This window comes from Marmota monax, unplaced genomic scaffold, assembly GCF_021218885.2.
Source record: "Marmota monax isolate L192 unplaced genomic scaffold, Marmota_monax_Labrador192_F-V1.1 WCK01_AAM20220418_F8-fsc00074, whole genome shotgun sequence".
Lineage (NCBI taxonomy): Eukaryota > Metazoa > Chordata > Mammalia > Rodentia > Sciuridae > Marmota > Marmota monax.
This window is the reverse complement of record NW_026694232.1, coordinates 783,881-796,635: the sequence shown is the minus strand read 5'-3', so window position 1 is coordinate 796,635 and position 12,755 is coordinate 783,881. Positions and strand designations below refer to the sequence as shown.

The window sequence follows — 12,755 nt, the reverse complement described above, 5'->3', positions numbered from 1 at the left end:
AAATCACAAACAACCAGAGGTTAGATATCATTGTCCCAATTTTATAGATGAGGAAATTGAGCCAAAATATCCATTAACTACCTATGTGCACATCACATAGTTGAAAGAAGGTAAAAGTTGGTTTTGAAACCAGACCTGGCCAACTTCCAAACAGCTGTATTCTTGGCCTCTTAGTTGTTGCACAAAGGAATATGGAAATTTTGAGATAGAATTTGGGGATACAGAAAAAGATAGACTTAATCTCAAAAGAGAAGTGACCATGAGCCTTTGGAATGAAGGAAATGGCCATGGTCCTTTGAAATACAAAACAAATATTCCTGAGTCAATCTTCCATGTTCTTAGCCCATGCCCTTATCTGCAAAAAAAAGCAACGTAAGGGTAACACCCAAGCTCAGAAGAAACTGGTGCCATATTGTGTAACTCTGCCCTGGCCCCATCTCTAATCCAGGACCTATCAAATGTCTCTCTATAAATATTAACATTCCCACACCAAGGGGTGGCTATCTCTCCCTCTGGAGATGACCCACATTCTCCTTGGAATGTGTATTCCTTGCTTTACCCCCAAAGCTTCTTACCCTTAAGATGGCCTATTTTTGTCCTTGAATATGTATTTTTTACTTCACTCAAAATGCATCTTTCCCCTAAGATGGCCGGTATTCTCCCTTGAATGGGTATCTGCTTTCTTAAATAAATCTGTCTGTATTTTGGCACATTCTAAAAATCATATACACTGAGGACCCTGCTTGTTCTGAGTCGGGTCCCCATTTCTGGGAACTCCACCAATGATGCCTCAAGAGATATAATATATATGTCATGTGTTACCGAAACAAGGTCAGTATGGTACATAAAGAAGGAAATGGAATAGAGAGAAATTAGATGTAAGTCATTTATTTATTTTTTTAAGGCGGTGCTAAGGATTGAACTCAGTACGTCACACATGCTAGGCAAGTGTTCTGCCATTGAGCTACAGCCCTAGCCCAATTAGACATAAATCAGAATTGTCCCTTGTAAAACAGGAAACTTAATCACTAACTAGAAAGGGCCCCTTCCTTGCAACTTAATGGAGATTTTTAAAAGTAGGATGCAGAAGGTGACTTATTAACTGAATTTGAGAAGTTTGAAAGAAAGAAGCAAAATGACTTTTTAGACACAGCCTGGGTAAAAGCCTAATGGCATGGGAGAAGATGTCCCCAAGTGATGGGGAGACAGGGAAGAAATCAGATTGTAAGTCAGGTAGTAAAGGCTAGATCTCCAAGAGCCTTATGGGCCAGACTGAGAAGGTTCAACTTTATTGAAAAGCTGTGGGAAAGAAAGCCACTGCAGGACTTTAAGCCAAGAAAGACAAGACTAAAATACAATAAATGGAATTAGGAAAAAAACATTAATGATGGACATTATAGAATATGTGAAGTTAAAATGAAGACTTTAATCATTAGAATTTGGTGGTTCTTGGAAAACTAAAGCCATGTTAAAAGATTCCTTAGTTGTCTAGAGTCTCTGGCATCACGGAAATGGAAGCAAAAATAACAGCATGAGATTACATTGTGGGTTTTCATTTCTAGTAAAACACTTAAAACCTAAAGATTTTCTTCACATTTTTTTTTGCTTAGGAACACAAACCCCATATTCAATAATGCAAATCCTAAACAAACTAAATTATACCTTCCATGCAATTTCCACAGAAAAGTCTAGGAGCCAACAAGGGTCACAGGAAATGTTCCAAGGCAAATCTTTAAACTTGATTTATCAACACTGACAGTTACTACTGCAAATCCATGACTCAGTGGAATTTCATCCCATCCCTAAACCCATTGCCCAAGAGAGAGAATTAACTTCACAGATATTTTCACAGCTTACCTCTCTTTGAGATACATGAATTAGAAAACAGTAAGTTCTTTTCACAAGGTCCTGTGTTTTGCACTAACACATATTTTTTGGTTCTGCAATTAGTAAAACCTTCCATTTTAATTTCTTTCTTTTTCCCCCTCTCCTTCCTTCCTTCCTTCCTTCCTTCCTTCCTTCCTTCCTTCCTTCCTTCTTTTTTCCCCTCAGAGATGGGCTATGTTGCCCAGATTGGTCTTGAACTCGTATATCAAGTGATCTTTCCACCTTAGCCACCCAAGTTGGTAGGAGTAGTAGTGGGCCGCCATGCCCAGCTTCCATTCATTTCGTTACCATGTTGTATTAAATGGCTAGAATGATGACACATATGAGCTAAGATAATCACTGGCTATCTATCATCTATCACTAAAAAAAAGTTTTAATCACTTTCTTTAACTATTTACAGATTATGGAATTCTATTCTTTAATGCTCAGAACTACAGGAAAAGACTTCATTAAGATCTAATAATACTATCGCACATTTAAATAGAATCTGTGCAAGGGAAACCTCTAAGCACATTCTCAGGTAAAACCAGACCATTTTAAACAGTGCAATGACAAAATTGACCACCTTCTTCCTCCCATATCTGAAAACTGAGAGATCATAATCAAACCTAAAAAGTTAGCATGTGCCACAGTGTGACCTATATCATGGCCTGGTATGTGTAGCAGGAAATAACAATTGCAACTGAAAAGCCGTCGTAAGTATAAGTTATAAATTATTTAAGAATACTTACATGTGAAATATCATATTCAGACCTCACTACATACTTATAAGATTTGGATCAGGTATTTAACATCTTCAATTTATAAATAAAGAAAGCTGGTTCCATGGCAGAGCTCGAACAAAATCTCTTTCATAGCTTCTATTCTTTTTCCTCATATACTCACTTTTTGATTTATACATTTGGCTTTAAAAACTCCCTTTAGTTTTAATAGAAATGTCCAGTTTTAACAAAGTAATTTATCTTTAATATGAGCTCAGCATTTCATAGCAAGGCACTCACCTTAGTTGACATCTTCATTTTGTGGCATTTTCATTCATTCATGAAATCTTATTAAGTTAACAAATCTAAATTTCCCAAAAATGCATAACCAGGCTCCTAAGTGATGATTTTTCCAATGGCTTCTTTATTTCTCCCTTTTTATCTTTAGTTAAAACATTAGTTCTTTTATACTTAGTTCTTCAAACTGGAAGCGATTCTACCTATAAGTAGTCCAATAGACTGCACTGTTGTACTCTTGCTTCTTTGATTGATTAGCAGACGAGTAGCATTTGTGGGATATGGTTTGAAATGCAGCGGCTCTGGCCTAACACTGGACTGATTAAATGGAACTGGAATTTTAACAAGATCCTCAGGTAAGAATTTAGTTGCACTTGAAAATCTAAGAAGTAATGTACCTTTGAACAACAACAACAAAAACAAACAAACAAATAAAGTTAAGGATGCAGACCTACACATAGTTTGAAAATCGAGGTATAAATTTTGTCTTCTCCAAAACTTACTAATAGCCTGCTGTTGAACAAAAGCTTAAGCACAGCATAGATGATTAACTTGTTTTAGGTGTTATGTGGACTATATATGATGAAAATGTGGGAGAATCATTGAGAGTTCACATTTTGCTTTCATATATACTTTACTAGATTAACTGCTCACAGAAGGATGATTAGCACCACACCACATTTTAAGAAGTTATAACACTTGAAACTCATCACAATGCCAACAGGAGGTGGCAATGAAATTATTACAGTACTACACTAATACAACAGTTAATTTTATGCCATTATAATTTAATACCACATTTTGTGTTTGTTTATGTTTTTTTCCTCATGTGCATGGTATCATGTGTAGTCTATAAGTATGTATTAAGTTTCGATAAATTTTAACTTTTTGTAATATATTTGTGTATTGTAATAGTGCTAAATCACAAAATAGACTATTCATTTCACATATCTTAAATATTTTTCTCATAACACGTTTTTAAATGTTTTGATATTTGGGGGCCACAGATTCATCTAAAAGTTTTTACAAATTGTCTAGAATCTCAAACAAACTAAAAGCTACATAAATGTGGAACCCTGTAGCTCAAACCCATGTTGTCCAAGGATCAACTGCATTATTCTATACTCCATTTAGTGAATCACTCCTGAATAAGACTGCAAACAGTTGAAACTTCTCAGACATCTGATGTTTACCTAGTTTCTTAACTGTCTACCACACATAAAAAAAGCATTTGTGGCACCATATTTCCTCATTTCGGTTAAAAAATTTCTCTACTGCCCCTGGTTTTATCTTCAGTAAACAATTTGCCAGGTGGATATGCAGGCAAATGAACATGGACATATGGATATTATACAAAGAAATTTTGATCATGTACATAATTACTTTAAATTTCTTTCTTTTATTTTAGGAGCCAACTTTACAAATTTGCAAAAATTATGAATTACAAGATGTGAAATACAGATAATCAACTATAAGTACACAGCCATAAATGAAGGAAAACTATTTGGGAAAGCAAATAAAACTCTCAATGGAAACAGGCTAATCTTATTAAGAGCTTTACTGCAAGTAGCAACAAATTAGCAACATTATGAAGGCGATTTGTATGTAAATTTCCTTTTTACTTTCCCTGTAAATGTGTTTTCTTTGGTCCAGCATTTATGGGAAATGCTTTGATTTTATCAGATGAATATTAATACCACCTCAGTGACATGCTGCAGAGAAGGTACCTAGCAGGAGAGAGTGATAAAGCAGTTAATCCAGATACATGCTTAGAGCCACATTAGTTAAAAGGTGGGCACTTATGCAGGAAACTGCACCACTCACTCACTGACAATGAATCACAGCTGTATTAGAAGGAATTGGTGTGGAGTGATAATGAGCGGGTGTCCTTGTCACTAATTGGAGGCAATGCCACACCCCTGACCACTTCTGTCAGGACTTACTCTCTCTCAAACTGCAGGAGCTATTCAGTAACTCTTAATTTTATAACCGCTTTCTTTGTAAACTCAGGGCAGAGATTTTTTTCTTTATATACTATGTCTTTATTCCAAGCTAGATACACTGACTCCAAAACACTATATAATTGTGTCCTATATTAATAGCAATTGAAATAATTTTGGATTAAAAGACTATTAAAAAGGTTTAGTAGGTAAACAGCTGAATTATCTGCTGTTCACACAGACTTGATAAAAGTGACTCCGTGACATTTTTTCTAATACTTAAAAACAATTCTTCAAAGATCAGGAACCAAATAATCTTAAAGGCTTCTTTTTTGACCAAGAATATCTCAATAGACAATCTCCACTGATCAAATACATTGAACAACTGCCAGTTTTTCAGTTTGCTGTTTGATGGGTAGATAGTTCGAAGTTATTCACATTCATTCACTAATTTTTGTCTTAAGGAATAAATATGAATGATATCTAAAAGTGATTTGAGTTCTAAGCAGAGCTACATTGAAGTTTTGAATAGTTACAAAAGTGAAATGATTAAGTATTTAAAATTCCTTGCCATGAATGGAAATTTCCCATCTGCTTATTAAGAAAACATTCAGAAAATTGGATAATTATAATCATTTATATGTAGCTACCATCTTTTCCACAGTGGCATTCATAGCCATTGTCTCAGTAACCTTCAAATCATTTTAGGGTAGATAAATAGAAACCCTCAACTATTCTGCGGTGGTAAAAAAGCTACAGTTATTGGTTAAAAAAATCATACACATATGATCTCCTCCACTGCCACACACAAGCAGATATATACTTACTTATTTATTTTTTGAACTTTTACTTCAAGGTGTTAATTCCAGAAGTTTATTATCTTGTCTTGTGAGGTCAGTTATGAAAATCTTTTATAATTTCTACAAATTCAATTACATCTTTAAAAATATCTAACAAATATTCTACAATAAGAAAAGCAATAATCAAAGTACCCACTACTGCTACATATTTTATAAGGTTTCTGACAAATAATCATGCCTAGCAAACCCTAAATAACATAAAAGAAACCAGGTAGTTTTCAATGGCTATAAATTATAATTTGTTATTTTAAAAACAAGTTTTCTAGAAATCTCACCTCAACCAATTTTCATCCTTCATAATCTGGGCATTAATTTGGAGTTTTCCACATTTAAAACTTAAGTTATTTTCAAACTAAAATTTCTACCTATTTTTATCTATTATTGTAGAGGTATATTCATAATCTCTTACCATTATCTCTGTGGCATCTAGAAAACCAGTTAGGATACTCCTAATCAAGCCATTGTGTTTTAGTTCATTTTAAAATTCACATGCTTATTGCGAGAATAAAGAAGTCTGAGATATTAAACTATTTTGTTGAAATTAATACCTATTTATTAATCATTGTGAATTAATTTATCAGATGATCTGACTCTCACCTGGCCATCTGGGTTATAAAAAAAGTAAATAAGTTGGGCTCAGTGGTGCATGCCTGTAATCCCAGTGGCTCAGGAGGCTGAGGCAGGAGTATCTTGGGTTCAAAGCTAGACTCAGCAAAAGTGAGGCAGTAAGCAACTCAGACCCTGTCTCTAAATAAAATACAAAACAGGGCTGAGGTTGTGGTTCAGTGGTAGAGTGCCCCTGAGTTCAATCCTTACTGCCCCACAAAATAAACAAACAAACAAATAAATAAACAAATAAATCTGGGTAAATGAATGTGAAGTGTGATGGTAGGAAGCATCACAAACCAACTTTCTTTCTTTCTTTCTTTCTTTCTTTCTTTCTTTCTTTCTTTCTTTCTTTCTTTCTTTCTTTCTCTTTCTCTTTCTCTCTTTCTTTCCTTTCTTTCTTTTTTTCATGCAGTGCTGGCAACCCAAATCTGGGCCTCCTGCATGCTTGGTAAAGGCTCTATCACTGAGTTCCACGGGAAGCCTGAGAATGACCTTTCTGGACAGTGGTTCTCAGAGACAAAATGGAATAAGTGTGGGGACATGTGTCTTTCTGCTGTCTCACAAATACATGAGGTCATCCTTTACCAGATGCATAAGGAACTTGTGCCGCCTTGTTCCCCGAAACATTTATTTACATACTTATTTATCAAGACTGCTGTTTGTTGGCATATTCTCAGTTTGTTCACTCATAAAAATAACATTTCTATATTACCATAAAATTGAGAGCTTCCTATTAGCCACAGGCTGTGTTAGACTCTAAGCATATGCTGATAATAGATAGTACATAGTCTCTGCCTTTAAGGAATCTGTACTTCATCCCGGACAAACAGCAGCTCCAGGACCATGTGAGAAGCATTATGACAGTGTAAGCATTATGAGACACAGGATGAGAAAAGAGAGGCAGCTGATCCTGCCTGGGGGAAATAGAGTTCATAAAACCTAATGGGGTGAGGGTCAAGAGAAGGGCCCTGTGTTGGTTGAGTAAGATCTCCCTTCTTACCTACAAACTCTTTACCACTTCTCAGCAAAGCAAAAAAGGATATGAAACCAAGAGTTCCTAACTGTCTGATGGTTCCTTAATGTTCCAGTTCGGTTATCCTATAAATCTTGTCCACATAGAAGCAGAGAGGCAGCACTTAACTGTAACATGTAGCTGATGACAAGATGCTGTGTACTGGTTGAAAGAATTTGTCAATATCATGAAGGGAAAAGGTTGTTTTGTTTTTTTTTAATTGCTTCACATTTGTTTTTTGAAATGAATGATTTTCACATAACAGAAACTTACTATAAATGTTATTCATCTAAAGAAATACTCATTTTTTATAATCAGCTTTCATGTTGATTTTGAAAATTCATATTTAAATTTTTATAAGTAATGATAATTAATAATAATAATTAGTCTCTTGACATATTCTTCTCTTTGAATTTACGTTTTATTTCCAAAATGTCTACTGAAATGCTTTATTGACACATATAGTGACTCTCACTTTAGGGAACCTAAAAGAGTATATTAATGATAGTGGCTGAGAAAAGAAATGAGACCCAAGTTTCAAACAAGTCACCTATTCTCTATTAGCTTTCTGTGGCCGTATTCTAGACCACTTTTACACTGCATGCATCTCTGATAATAGTAATAAATCCACACTAGGAAGTCTATATAGGTTACTTTATTTCTAAATATAATATGGTTCTCTATTATAGAGATCTGTGTGAATCCTGTGAATCTTTAAAAAGAAAGCTAGTTTAGCCAGGCGTGGTGGTGCACACCTATGATCCCAGTGGTTTAGGAGGCTGAGCCAGGAGGATAGTGAGTTCAAAGCCAGCCTCAGCAAAAGAGGGGCACTAAGCAAATCAGTGAGACCCTGTCTCTAAATAAAATACAAAATAGGGCTACAGATGTGGCTCTGTGGTTGTGCTCCTGAGTTCAATCCCTGGTACCTCCCCCCACCCACCCCCCAAAGAAGAAAGCTACTCTGGGCTAGAGACTGACTTCAGTAGTCTCCTGACTCCTGTTCCCTATTCCTCTGTTGATTTCTAAGGGAAAGGATCCTTTCTAATCCTTGGGCATGAAACATTAGAAGGGGTGGATTTCATCTTTTCTCTTTGAGATGGAAATAATAGAATGAATTCTAAGCTTCCTCCTGAGTCCAGAATGTGTGGCCAGCTCTGCACAAAGATCTTTAAATATAATAGAAGTTTACTTTGGTAAAATTTCCAAAGAACAGCACATTTGTGTATTTACAAATTACTTTGATTTAATACATTGAGTAGCTCAGAAAAACAGCATTCCCTAGTTGTATGATTTGGTCTTCTGTGATCTCCTTTCTGGCTGCTCTGACCTTACATCATTGTGCAGGTAATGAACTCTGTCATAACACCTGTGATACTTTCTGTGACCCTCATGATAAGCAGCACATAGATAGATATGTCATCCATTCAAGTTCCTCAAAATAGAAATCCAATGCTAACTGCAGAAAAATTACTTGATCTTTAATGTCTATGTCTTCCTAGGAAAATTCACAATAAGAATAAAGTCACTGTGGCCCTCATTTTCCTTAAAACCATGCGACAAATTTTCCTCAAAACAAAATCCTTTCATAATCCAAGAATTCAATAAGTCTTGTAAAATATTTACATACTTTCTAATCTGTTGCTTGCAAAAAAAGGTGTTGGGCCTTCATAAGGTAAATTAATGCTCTATTATATGACATTGCCATGATTATATTGTTAAACACATTTTAGAAAGTCTTATACTATTACAATATGTAGGCTGCACTTATTTGCACTTTTTAAAATTAGCCCATGTTCTGTGGAGGACCCTTCAGGGGCTATCAACAGAGGGCAGACAAATTTGTGGGGTCCCCAATTCTTTCCCCATAACAGAAAATAATGTATTCTGCAAATCCCAGGCAGGAAGGGTGTTCTAGTCCTAAATCCTTCCCTTTTCTCTTCCATAAACTTGTTTGTGTGTTTGTATACATAGGCACCCACACAGGTGCAGTGTATATGCCACAATGGTTTAATCACATTACTTCCATTTTTACCTATCTTATATATTGTTTCCATTTAAAATGTTACATGAAAACTGTCCTACTATTAAAACATTTAACTATTCAGTCATTATATTTGTATGTGAGGCTTATTTATTATTTAAAAAATAAGTAAAAATCATCTTATTTTTTAATTTATATCCATATACACACACACCACTTTTCAAAGACTACAAGAAAGTAGCTTCCTTATCATGTGTGCAAAATCTGATTTAGCATACTTCATTCCAATTGCTAGTGACTTTCTGGAAAGGCAATCCACAAGATGTGTGAGGACTACCCTTAATTTAATTTTTATAGGCTACCTATCTGTTACTAAAATTAGATTTTTTCTTCCTAAAGTAAATCCAATTCCATTCCCATGTAATTTTTTACAGAGCACTTTTATAACTTTTATTTTTAAAACTTCTTCAACAGGTTCAAAATCTATTTTTCAGGCCTTGATAAGCAACTCTTAAAATTATTTTATGTCAGTTGAGATGACAGTGAAGACAAAGTCATGCAAGGAGTGCTGAGGCAGGAAAGGGTATTCTGGTTCTAAATTTCCCACTTTTCCCTATAACCCCCCCCCCCAAAAAAAAAAAAAGTGCCCTGAGCATTTATGAAGGCTGATTCCGGAAGAATTCTTTGGCCTTTCTAGGGCAGAAAGGAATGACCAAGTGCTACGGGTAAATTTCTCCTCAGCTTAATCCCTGTGCCTTTTTGTACTCTGATCAGGTCTATTTCAAAAGTAGGGACTACTGCTGTTCAAGTAATAAAGCTGCTGAAATAAAAAATATATATAGTTATAATATTTGTGACCAACTTACCACAGTTATCCTTTTCTGGATGAAGATACATGCTCAACTCACTTGACTCCCCTGTCCCTTCTTTTTTTTTTTAATATTTGTTTAGATGTTGACGGACCTTTATTTTATCCATTTATTTATATGCAGTGCTGAGAATTGAACCCAGTGCCTCACGCATGCTAGGCAAGGTGCTCTACCACTGAGTCATGACCCCAGCCACCGCCCCCCCGCCATCTTTTTTAAATGGAGCAAGCAATGCCAAGTAAGGAAGCAATTTGTTTTTCCTAGAAACACAGGAGGAGAGTATTTATCAGTGTTTAATAGGGTATAACAAGGGAGTCCTAAAGAATAAATAATAATAGATACTATTGTTTTTTTTTTTTTCTGGAGGGGGATACTAAGGATTGAGCTCAGGGGCACTCAACCACCTAGCCACATCCTCAGCCCTATTTTGTATTTTATTAGAGACAGGGCTGGCTTTGAACTCGTGATCCTCCTGTCGTAGCCTCCTGAGCTTCTGTGATTACAGGCATGTACCATCACGCCCAGCTAGGTAGATACTATTGTTTATACCTTCAAGTTTTGAGAGACAGAAGAATCAAAGGTTTTGATTCTACAAGAACTTGTAGGTTTTGTAATGATAATATTTGAATGATTACCAAAATGCAACTAATTTATAAGACAAAGGGTTTGAAGATTTTTCAGAAAACAAAGTTGTAAAAATGTCATCATTATTACAAATTATAATTCAGTTCCACAAAGACTTAGAGAAACTACTGAATCTTAGGATAAGTCAATAAGCACTTAGCAGTAATTGACCACGTGTCTGTCAAGGTAAGAACTGTGATAACTAAATGAATCTCTTCCCTTAAGATTTTTATAATATATGGAATATGGTTATGTAAATAAGAATGAACAAAAACTCTGACTCTATGGATACTAGTGAGGAGTTAATATAGCTTTGCAGGTAAGAGATCATTTTAAAATAAGAATGAATAAAACAGATTTTCAGAGGAAGAAATCTGATGTAGAAGGTAAAGAAGATGAAGGACTTAAATATGATTCCCAAGATTATACTTAGACTAGGAAGTGGATGGAGTCATTGGAAGAAACAGGCAGTACGTAAGTATTAACAGGCTGGGTGAAGAGTACAGGGAGGAGAGAAGCAATAATGAGCATGTGTTAGTCAGCTTTGCATTGCTGTGACCAAAAATATCAGATAAGAACAACTTCAAGGTGGAAGCATTTATTTGGAGCTCATGGTTTCAGAGGTCTCAGTCCCCAGATAGCTGATTCCATGGCTCTAGGATGATGAGACAGAAGATCACAGCAGAAGGGCATGGTGGAGTGAAGCTACTCAGCTCATGTGAGGGGGGAGCACAGAGAAGAAAAACTCCTGGGCATGCCCCCAGTGGCCCATCTCCAGTCATGCTGCACCTGCCCATACTTACCACCCAGTCAGACCATTCAAACTAGGATGGAGTGATTAGGTTGCAGTACACACAACCCAATCTTTTTACTGTTTACAGAAAATTCCTGCATTAACACAGGAACTTTGGGGTATATCTCAAATCCAAACACAGCATAAGGCAGGCTGAGCTTAGAATGTTGCAAAAGATCCACAGGAAGATGTTCAGCCAGCATTTAAAATCACCCAATGCAATTTTCTGAAATAGCTGGTCCTTTTTTCTTTTTTTTTTCTCTTTTTAGTGGGGCCAAGGAATGCTCAGCAGGAGAAAACTGTATTTTAAAAGGACCCATTCTTACCCTTTCTTACAGTTGATCATCCATTTACTTAATGCGTATTTATTGAATTCCTTCTGGGTACTAGTCCTACACTTTTAGAACCAAGGAGATGGATAAAACACATATAGTAATTTTCTCTTATGATTTAGATATGAGGTGTCCCCCAGAGGTTCAGATGTGAGACAATGCAAACATTTTCAGAGATGGAACAATCAGATCATAAATAGTACAACTTAATCAGTGGATTAATCCACTGATATGGATTAACTGGGCAGGGAGGATGTGGTTGGAGGAGGTGGGTCACTAGGGATGTGCTTTTGCGATTTATATTTTGTCCCTGGTGAGTGGATCTAGCTCTATCGTGGCTGCCGTGTCCTCTGCTGCTTTTTTCCACCGTGTTCTTCCATGGTAATGTCCTGCCTCACCTCAAGCTGTTGGCTGTCCCTGGATTAAACCTTTGAAACCATGAGTCAAAATAAACTTTTCCTCCTCTAATTGTTCTTGTCAGGATTTCTGGTCACAGCGATTCAAAAGCTGACTAAAATACCTTCTCTCGGGGAGTTTAATTAACTGGAGAAAGCAAACAGCAAATAAGTAGAGAAACAAATATATAATTACAAAATGAGACAAAGGCTGTGAGGGGAAAGGAAAGAATAAAATGGATGGGATTTTTCTAAAACTTGGTAGTCAGATATTCTCTTGAGTGAAGTCACATTAATCTGCGGCCCCCAAAATGAGAGAGAACTAGACACTCAAAGGTTATTTATTTATTTTTGGTACTGGGGATTGAACCCAGGGGTGCTTAACCACTGAACCACATCCCCAACCATATATATATATATATATATATATATATATTTTTTTTTTTTTTTTTTTT

General features: G+C 35.8%; 1 protein-coding gene across 7 annotated transcripts in view; it reads right to left on the bottom strand.

Annotated features, from left to right (window-relative positions):
• Nlgn1 (neuroligin 1) overlaps window positions 1-12,755 on the bottom strand; it is an 899,700-nt gene that overhangs the window by 178,273 nt on the left and 708,672 nt on the right. The window lies entirely within an intron of this gene.